At 38.7% G+C, this 9,895-nt stretch overlaps 1 pseudogene; it reads left to right on the top strand.

The window, feature by feature from the left end:
• Positions 1–1,634: 1,634 nt before the first annotated feature.
• On the top strand, positions 1,635–8,894 carry LOC118624991 (annotated as a pseudogene).
• Positions 8,895–9,895: the final 1,001 nt, after the last annotated feature.

The raw sequence follows: 9,895 nt of genomic DNA, 5'->3' as shown, positions 1-9,895 counted from the left end.
AGGCGGGAGGGAGGCGGGAGTGGGAAGGAGGGGTCAATGGGGGAAAAATGTGGAACATCTGTAATACATTCTACATTCAACAATAAAGATTTAAAAATAAATAAATAAATAAACACACACACACACACAACATATTTAAAGAAAGAAGAATGAAGTTTGGAGTTATTAGTCAAAAAGTGTTCTGTCAACTTACCCACAATTCCCATGGTCAGTGAAGTCAGATGGGAGCAAAACAACGCACATCTGCTAATCAGCCTCCCAAACATTGTTAATGGTAGGTTGTATTTTTATTTTTATCCCAATTTAAAAAACTTTTTTAACCTAATTTGCCTTTCAAGTTGAGATATTTCTAGACTTAAATATTACTTTTTATAAAGTTGTTATCTTTATGTTGATAGAATATACAAATTCTGAAGTATTGATACATTTTTATTTAAACTGTTTGTAATATATCATCCAAATGTTGTCTTGCAATGTATTCAAATATAGTGAGTTATTCTTTTTGTGATGTATTTGTTACTAAAGAAGTTCCTGTAATAGTAAGGTGCCCTGCAATCATTAGGCAGAATATATTATACTTTTATTTGAAAAATTAGAATTTTGGAAAACTTGTGTCTGTGACTGGGAGCTTGATAGCTTAACAATAGTAAAGAGTTTCTTTGGATGAGTTTGGTGGTGATATTAGCCAATGTAATTTTAAAATTCTATAATAAAGTATATCACCTTTTAGAAAATCTACAGAACAGTGAACTAATATTTTCCAAGTGACCAGTGAATAATATTACAAAATCTATTCAAAGCGATAGACCAATGGATTTCAATATAAATGAAGGTGAAAAGTTTACTGATATGGTTTTAGATTCCATATTGTAATGAACCTTGAAGAAACTACAACTTTTTGAGTTTTGGTGTAGTATCAGAGAATAGTCACACTATACAAAAATAATTAAAATATTAAACAACTGTTTAAAGGCATTGGAAAGCAGTAAGACATCTAGCAGCTGAAAGCAAGATTCAAGAAAAAAGGGAAAACATTGAGAAAAGCCCCAAATTCTTTGCTACTTTTCTTCCCAAGGCAGTTCCAATTTGTAAATTGCATTGAACTAAGATGTCTAATGGGAAGTGGATGCTAATATGTTAAAAGATTAATCATAGCTTTTGGTAGTATCACGGTGCTGGTGAGAGAAATACTGGAGTTAGGGCCACCAAGGAGAGGAATGGCTACACCTTGTAGTAGGAATATTCCAGATGCACCTGGAACATCTTGTAATGCCAGAAAGTTAGGGAGACAAAGACAAAAACAAAAAAACCCACAACAATGGGTATATGCCAAAGGGACCTAGGAGCCGACTGAAAGAGCTCCTAATGACCAAAGCTAGAACCACTTAAGCAATAAATTAAGTACTGTTGAATTATAACCCAAAACTATAAAGTAAATATTCATTATTCCATATTGATATAAATAAGTTATTGAATAAGTAAATAAATAGGGTGAATAGTTAAATCTACCTGTGTGGAAGTGGCCCCTCACTTCAACCTCAGAAGGTGGGGTATAAAACTACCTACTCCTTAAGTGTGGCCTGTGTATAATGACTTCTTTATGAAGACTACTGAACAAAGAAGGGGGAAAAGGAATGACTATTATGGAGAACCCAGACAAACAGTACTTCAGCCAGGTGATCAAGATTATTAACATCAAGGTGATAGATCATGTTGATGGTATGTTCTCTTGATCATGTGAACATCTCTGCAGTCTTGATCCTAAGACCCAAAACCCCAGTCTAATCATGAGAAACATCAGACAAATCCATCTTGCGGGACATTATACAAAACACCTGACCAGTCAAGGTCACCAAACACAAAAACAATGTCTGAGAAACTGACAACCAAGAAGAGACTAAGGAGACATGATGACTACATATAATGTGGTATTCTGGATGGGATCCAGGAATAGAAAAAGAACATTAGGTAAAACTAAGGAAATGTGAATAAAGTATGGACTTTGGTTCATAACAATATGTCAATAATGACTAATTGTTATACATGCACTATACTAATGTAAGTTGTTAATAATATGCTAACATGTGTGTGGGGTATGTAGGAGCTCCCTGTACTATCTTTGTAATTTTTATGTAAATCTATTCTATAATTTAAAAGTTTATTTAAAAAAGAATTTGAAGAGTACAACATTTTTAAATTTTTTTCTTTATTGATTTTAGAGAGAGAGGAAAGGAGAGGGAGAAGAAATAGAAACATGGATAAGAGAGAATATCAATTGGCTGCCTCCTGCATACCCCCACTGGGGATTGGTCCACAACCTGGGCATGTGCCCAGACTGTAAATCAAACCAGCTACCTCTTGGTGCATGGGTCAATGCTCAACCACTGAGCCACATCGGCCAGGCAGAAGTACAAAGTTTATTGGGGGAGATATGAATGTAAACAAAGAATGTATACAATGTGGCAAATATCCTAATGAAGGTTAGTATTTGGTGGGATGGGATTATGAAAACAAAGACCTCTGGGAGAGGTGGAGGAGATTTTACCACAAAGGACAAAACTTTTGATCTGTGGCTTGAGAAAAAAATAGCAGTTGGCCAACCAGAGAGAAGAGAGGAAAGAAGTATTCTTCTCGTTTAGTTTGCATTTACTTAAATGTTGCTGAAGCGTTGGAATCGACATGCATCTTCTCTATTTTGAAATTCTTCTTGGCATGCCTCATTTTAATGTATTTTCTCTGTACTGGACTCTGATCTATGGAATTATAGTCCTATGTCCACTGGATTGTTATTAGGAAAATGAAATTAGAAGACATACACAAAATCAGAAATGAAAGAGGAGAAATAATAACTGGCACCACAGAAATACAAAGGATTGTTAACAAATATTATGAACAATTATACGGCAACAAATTCAACAATCTAAGCAAAATGGACAAATTTCTAGAAACACATAGTCTCCCAAAACTGAATCAGGGAGAGAGAAAACTTGAACAGCCCAATAACAACTAAGGAAATTGAAGAGGTAATCAAGACTCTCCCAGCAAACAAAAGCCCAGGCCCAGACGGATTCATGGTGGAGTTTTACCGAGTATTCAAAGAAGAACTAATATCCATTCTCCTCCAACTATTCCAAAAAATTCAAGAAGAAGGAAGACTTCCAAACTCATTTTATGAGGCCAGCATAATTCTAATCCCAAAACCAGAAAAAGACACTACAAAGAAAGAAAACTACCAGCCAATGTCCCTGATGAAAATAGATGCCAAAATCCTGAACAAAATACTAGCAAGTCGGATCCATCAATACATCAAAAAAATTATTCACCATGACCTACTGGGATTCATCCCAGGGATGCAAGGCTGGTACAATATTCGCAAATCAATAAATGTCATACACCACATAAACAAAAGATAAAAATTATATGATCATATCAATAGATACTGAAAAAACATTTGACAAAATCCAGCACCATTTCTGATAAAAATGCTCAGCAATGTGGGAATAGAGAGATCGTATCTTGACATCATAAAGGCCATATATGAAAGACCTACAGCCAACATCATATTCAATGGGCAAAAATTAAAAGCATTTCCCTTAAGAACAGAAACAAGACAAGGATGCCCACTATCTCCACTCCTATTTAACATAGTACTGAAAGTCTTAGCCACAGAAATCAGACAGAAAGAAAAAATAAAAGGGATCCAAATGGGAAAGGAGGAAGTGAAACTGTCACTATTCACAGATGACATGATACTATATGTAGAAAACCCCAAAGACTCCATCAAAAATTTACTAGACTTAATAAATGAATTTGGCAAAGTAGCAGGATACAAAATTAACGTCAAGAAATCTATGGCATTCTTATACACCAATGATGAACTCACAGAAAAAGAAACTAAAAAAAAAAACAATCCTATTTACCATTGCAGCAAAAAAATTAAGATACCTAGGAATAAACTTAACCAAAGAAATAAAGGACCTATTCGCAGAAAACTACAGGTCATTGAAAAAAGAAATAGAGAAAGATATAAAAAGTGGAAGCACATACCTTGTTCATGGATTGCAAGAATTAACATAATTAAAATGTCCATATTACCCAAAGCAATCTATAGATTCAATGCAATCCCCATCAAAATACCAATGACATATTTCACAAAACTAGAACAAATACTTCAAATTGTTTTATATGGAACCAAAAAAGACCCTGAATAGCCACAGCAATCTTGAAAAAGAAGGACAAAGTAGGCAGGATCACAATACCGGATGTCAGGTTATACTACAAAGCTACTGTAATCTAAACAGCCTGGTACTGGCACAAGAACAGGCACGTAGATCAGTGAAATAGAACAAAGAACCCAGAAATTGACCCCAAACATTATGCTCAATTAATATTTGACAAATATGGCAAGAGCATACAATGGAGTAAAGACAGCCTCTTTAATAAATGGTGTTGGGAAAATTGGACAGCTACATGCAAAATAAAAATGAAACTAGACCATCAACTTACACTGTGCACAAGAATAAACTCAAAATGGATAAAAGACTTAAATGTGACTCATGAATCCCTAAAAATCCTAGAAGAAAATGTAGGCAACAAAATTTCAGACATCATACACAGCAGAATTTTTACTGATACATCACCTAAGGCAACAGAAATAAAGGAAAAAATGAACACATGGGACTATATCAAACTCAAAAGCGTCTGCACAGCAAAAGAAACAGCCACCAAATGGAAAGGCAACCCATTGTATGGGAGAGCATAATTACCAATGATACATCAGATAAGTGGTTAATTTCCAAGATATATGAAGTGCTCATACAACTAAACAAAAGGAAGACAAAGAATCCTATTTAAAAATGAGCAGAGGAGCTAAATAGATACCTCTCTAAACAGGATATACAAATGGCTAAGAGGCATATGAAGAAATGCTTAACATCACTAATCATCAGAGAGATGCAAATTAAAACAACAATGAGGTATCACTTCACACCTGTCTGAATGGCCGCCATCAACAAATCATCAAACAACAAGTGTTGGCGAGGGTGTGGAGAAAAGGGGACTCTAGTACACTGCTGGTGGGAATGCAGACTGGTGCAGCCACTATGGAAAACAATATGGTGTTACCTCAAAAAATTAAAAATTGAACTTCCATTTGACCCAGTGATCCCACTTCTAGGAATATACCCTAAGAAGCCTGAAACACCAATCATATATGTACCCCCATGTTTGTAGCAGCACTATTTACAATAGCTAAGATCTGGAAACAGCCCAAATGTCCATCAGTAACGAATGGATAAAAAAGCAGTGGTACATATACACCATGGAGTACTATGCAACTGTAAGAAAGAAAGATCTCTTATCCTTTCAGACGACATGGAGGGACCTGGAGAGTATTATCCTAAGCAAAAGAAGCCAAGCAGAGAAAGACAAATACCACATGATCTCACTTATTTGTGAAATATAATGAACATTACAGTCTGAAGAACAGGGTAGACCCAGAGACGTGGAAGTAGAATACAGACTGACAATCCCCAGAAAAGGGTGGGGGGTGGGGGTGGAAATGAACCACAAAACCTATATGCATGTGTGCATAACCAATGGACATGGACAACAAAGCTGGGGACAGGGTGGGGAGGGAGGGGGAGAAGGGTGTCAGTGGGGAAAAAGGAGAAACATCTTTAACAAAAATAAAAAATGAAAAAAAATTAGCAGATGTGTTTTTTAATAGGATCTTATGATTCTCATCTTGATCTAAAGGTCTGAAATCCAATGTAAAGATTTTGTTGTCACCAACCATTTGATTGCGCTATATCAGAGTTTCTTGACCTTGAACTGGTGAAATTGGATGGCAGATAATTCCTTGTAATGGGAAGTTGTCCTGTTCATTATAGGATGTTTAGCAGCAACCCTGGTGTCTACCCTCTAGATGACAGTAGAAACATGTCCCTAACAACCAAAAAGGTCTCCAAATATTACCAAATGCCCCATGGAACAGAGAAATACAGATCCTTTTTTTCCGGGGGGGGGGGGGCTTTAAAAGTACTTATTATTTTTTTAGGAAATACTGATCCTTTTAAAGCTCAGGTTGCAAAGTTAATTGTAGGCCCTAAAGGCAAGTACCACTAATGTAAAGTTAAAACTAAAAACCCTGAGGATGTTTTCCATAGTATATAAGATCTCAAGATCTCCTCAGAGTAAGTAGCATCTTGCCAGATCTGACTGGAGTGCAATGCCAGAAACCAAATGCAGAGTGTATGCTTGCCTTAGGCCCCCTGCCTCCCAGGGATTCCTGTGATCATATCTTTAAGTCCTAAAAATTTCAGGAAAGTCTTAGTTTTACTGAATTTGTTTTCAGTCAGTGGGATTTGTTTGATTCCTTGTTGTTTCTTTAAACCTCTGCCAAGACTTTTCCTGCGACTGATTTGCACACCAGGAGGATTCCCTTGTCATATTACACCTGGGGTCTCCATTTTTGGTTTGGAAAATGTGGCTGCTGCACTGACTGTCCCTTTAGGTCTTGGCCCTGGCTATGTACCAAAAACAGGCAGCTGACGTATGACACAGGATCTACCTGGTCATGAGGCTGGCAAGTCAAAAGTTGTTTAAAAAAAAAAGAGGTGGACCATAAATACAGTGTTCTTCCCTCGTGCATTGCACTATTATTACATCAGAAAGGTACTGGGGCTGGGTGGTGAGTGAGATACCTTGATGTCTTTCGGAACTTAAAATACAATTAATTATTTTAAATTACAGATATCCTTCCTTTTACCTTGTTGACCCCCTCCTCCCCACTCCAGCCCTCCCACACTTCACTGCACTATTGTCTGTGTGCATTGGTTATGCATATATGCATATAAGTTCTTTAGTTTATCTCTCCCCCCCTCCCCTTCCCTCTGAGGTTTGTCAATGTGAATATAATGAAAATAAGCTGATGAACAAAATAGATCTTCTGGTACTTTTTGATGGTTTCAGTCTGGCTCTGCAAGGGGCAGAGATCCACACAGGTTTGCTCAAGCAAAAGGAGGATTGTTGGCACGCTCTGTTAAGTTAGGAACTAGACCTAGAGCATGGTCAGTAACTTAGGCAGCTCTGTGAACCTCTGCCTATCTCTCCCCGAATCTTACCCTCAAAGCCGGGAAGGTAGATAGTATGTTTGAGGAACTAGGTGGCGGACTGTGGCTAGACCGGAACATGAGACTCAAAAGATGGCCATGGGCCAGATTGTGCAAGAGCTCGTAGGGACCATGCTAAAACTTTTGAATTTTATTCCAGGAATAATGGGAAAACTACTGGAGTGTTGTAACCAAGTGACTGATACAGACAACATTACTCCAGAGAGAGAAGCTGTGTGGAGGCCATGGGAAGACAAGTGTGCAAGCTGGGCTGAGGAAAGTGGAGCTCTGAGGGCAAATGGCCAGATCTCCCAGGAGCCCGCCCACCTAAACGAAACCCTGCAGAACTGCTGCCGAATTCATAGCAACCGTGAGCGAGCATGCTGATGAAGACCAGGTCAAAGACTGGCTGGAGCAGTGGAGATGTCACTTTACATTTTGCTAATTGATGGCACTGAAATGCCTGAATTAGAAAACTGGGTGTTTGATGAGATTGAGATCCTAGACACCAAAGGCAATATGGGAACACAGAACCTACTGGCCTATGTGAAACACCTGAAAGGGCAGCATGAGGAAGCCTGGAAGCTTGAAAGAAGCTGAAAACTTAATCTAAGGAGAACATGCCAACCAATCAGACATGAGAAGGCTGGTCACCTGGGGCAACTATGCCTGGCTGTATTACTGCCTGGGCAGGCTGGCAGAAGCCCATATTTGCCTGGAGAAGGTGGAGGAAGTTTGTCAGTCCCTCCTACTATAGACTGGAGTGTTGTGGTGTGGACTATGAAGAATAATGGGCCTTGCTGGAGTACTGAGGAAAGAATTATGAACAAGCCAGGGCTCTGGAAGTGGACACTGAAAACCCTGAGTTCAGCACTGGGTATGCTGTCACCACCTATGGTCTGGAGGGCTTTAACAAAGCATCACAGATTACTGTGACTTTCTCTGCACCCCCTACAAAAGGCCATCAGGCTAAATCCAGAAGATGCATATAGCAAGGCTCTCGTCACCCCGAAACTTCAGGATGTAGGACAAGAAGCTGGAGGAGAAAAGTACATTGAAGAAGCACTGAACCACAAGTCCTAGCAGATCTGTCTTTTAATATGTGGCCAAGTTTTACCAAAGAAAAGATTCTCTGGATAAAGCTCTTTAGCTCTTGAACAATGACCTTGCGGACATCACCCTCCTCTGCCTTCCTGCATCCACCAGATAGGGCTTTGCTGCGGAACACAAGTTTCTCAGATACAGAAAGCTACAAACTGCTGGTCTAGAGGACAGGACAGAGCAAATGCCAACAGAATGACAAGATTAATCATATCTCATTTTGAATTTGCTCTGGAATAAACGCCCACACTTGATATTGCTTCTTATACTCCTGACAGATAATGTACATAGAAGCAGGCAGCTACAGAAAGGCTGAAGACACTTATCGAAAAGTATTACCCATAAAATCACTTGAAGGAGAAAAACTACAAGAGATGTATTTCTATGATGGTTGATTTCAGGAATTTCAAAAACAAATCTGACCATGATACAATTATCCATTATTTAAAAGCAATAAAAATGGAAGAGGCATCATTTGTCAAGGAGAAAAGTATAATTTCTTTGGAGAAATCGGCTTTAAAGAAACACTGGAGAAATGAATTAGACTTAGAAAGCTTGGGCATTATTGGGTTCATGTACAAATTGCAAGGAAAAACGAATAAAACCCTGGAGTATTATGAGCAGGCCCTGAGGCTGGCTGCTCACTTGAGAACTCTGTTGGACATGTTCCTTAGGTGCTGAAATATGGAACAAGGTCACATTTCACTTGATTTTAGGTTAACAAGTACTGAAAATCTTTTATGTTTATTGCTTTCAGAAGCATATTATGTAATTCACTGTAATAATGTAATTTTTTTTATCCTCACCAGAGGACATTTTTGCATTTATCTTCAGATAGAGCAGGAGAGAGAGAGAGAGAGAGAGAGAGAGAAACATTGATGTGAGAGAGAAACATCGAGTGGTGCCACCCACAGGACCTTAACTGGGGCTGGGGACAAACTGTAACTGAAGTATGTCCCCTTAGTAGGAACTTAACCCAGGTCTCTCTGGTCCATGGGCAGACACTCTAACCACTGAGCCAAACTGGCCAGGGTGTAATGATGTAATTTTTGAACATTACTCAAATCTGGTAAAATATTAGTCATATTCAGAAAATAGTGAAACAGCCTTGGCTGTTGTGGCTCAGTTGTCCCCTATACCAAAAAGTCTTGGGTTCTATTCCTGGTCAGGGCACATACCCAGGTTTTGAGTTTGATTACTGGTTGGGAAGCATTATTATTAATCCTGGGGGAGGATTAATAATAATAATAAAAAAGAGCCATGGCCAGTTTGGCTCAGCAGTTAGAACGTCAGCCCACAGACAGAAGAGTCTCAGGTTTGATTCCCAGTTAGGGGTGCGTACCTGGGTTGCACCTGGCTTAGCAGTTAGAGCGCTGGCCCACGGACCAGAGAGACCCAGGTTCGGTTCCTGCTAAGGGCACATACTTCAGTTGCAGTTTGTCCCCAGCCCCAGTTGGGGTCCTGTGGGTGGCAACCACTCGATGTTTCTCTCTCACATCAATGATTCTCTCTCTCTCTCTCCTGCTCTACCTGAAGATAAATGCAAAAATGTCTTCTGGTGAGGATAAAAAAAAATTACATAATTTCAGTGAATTACATAATATGTTTCTGAAAACAATAAACATAAAAGATTTTTAGTTTAGGCCCGGTTGGAGTTGTTCGGGAGATAACCAATCGATATG

Source organism: Molossus molossus, unplaced genomic scaffold (genome assembly GCF_014108415.1).
Source record: "Molossus molossus isolate mMolMol1 unplaced genomic scaffold, mMolMol1.p scaffold_m16_p_11, whole genome shotgun sequence".
NCBI lineage: Eukaryota > Metazoa > Chordata > Mammalia > Chiroptera > Molossidae > Molossus > Molossus molossus.
The sequence above is the reverse complement of the archived record's forward strand: the minus strand, read 5'-3'. Positions and strand labels throughout refer to the sequence as shown.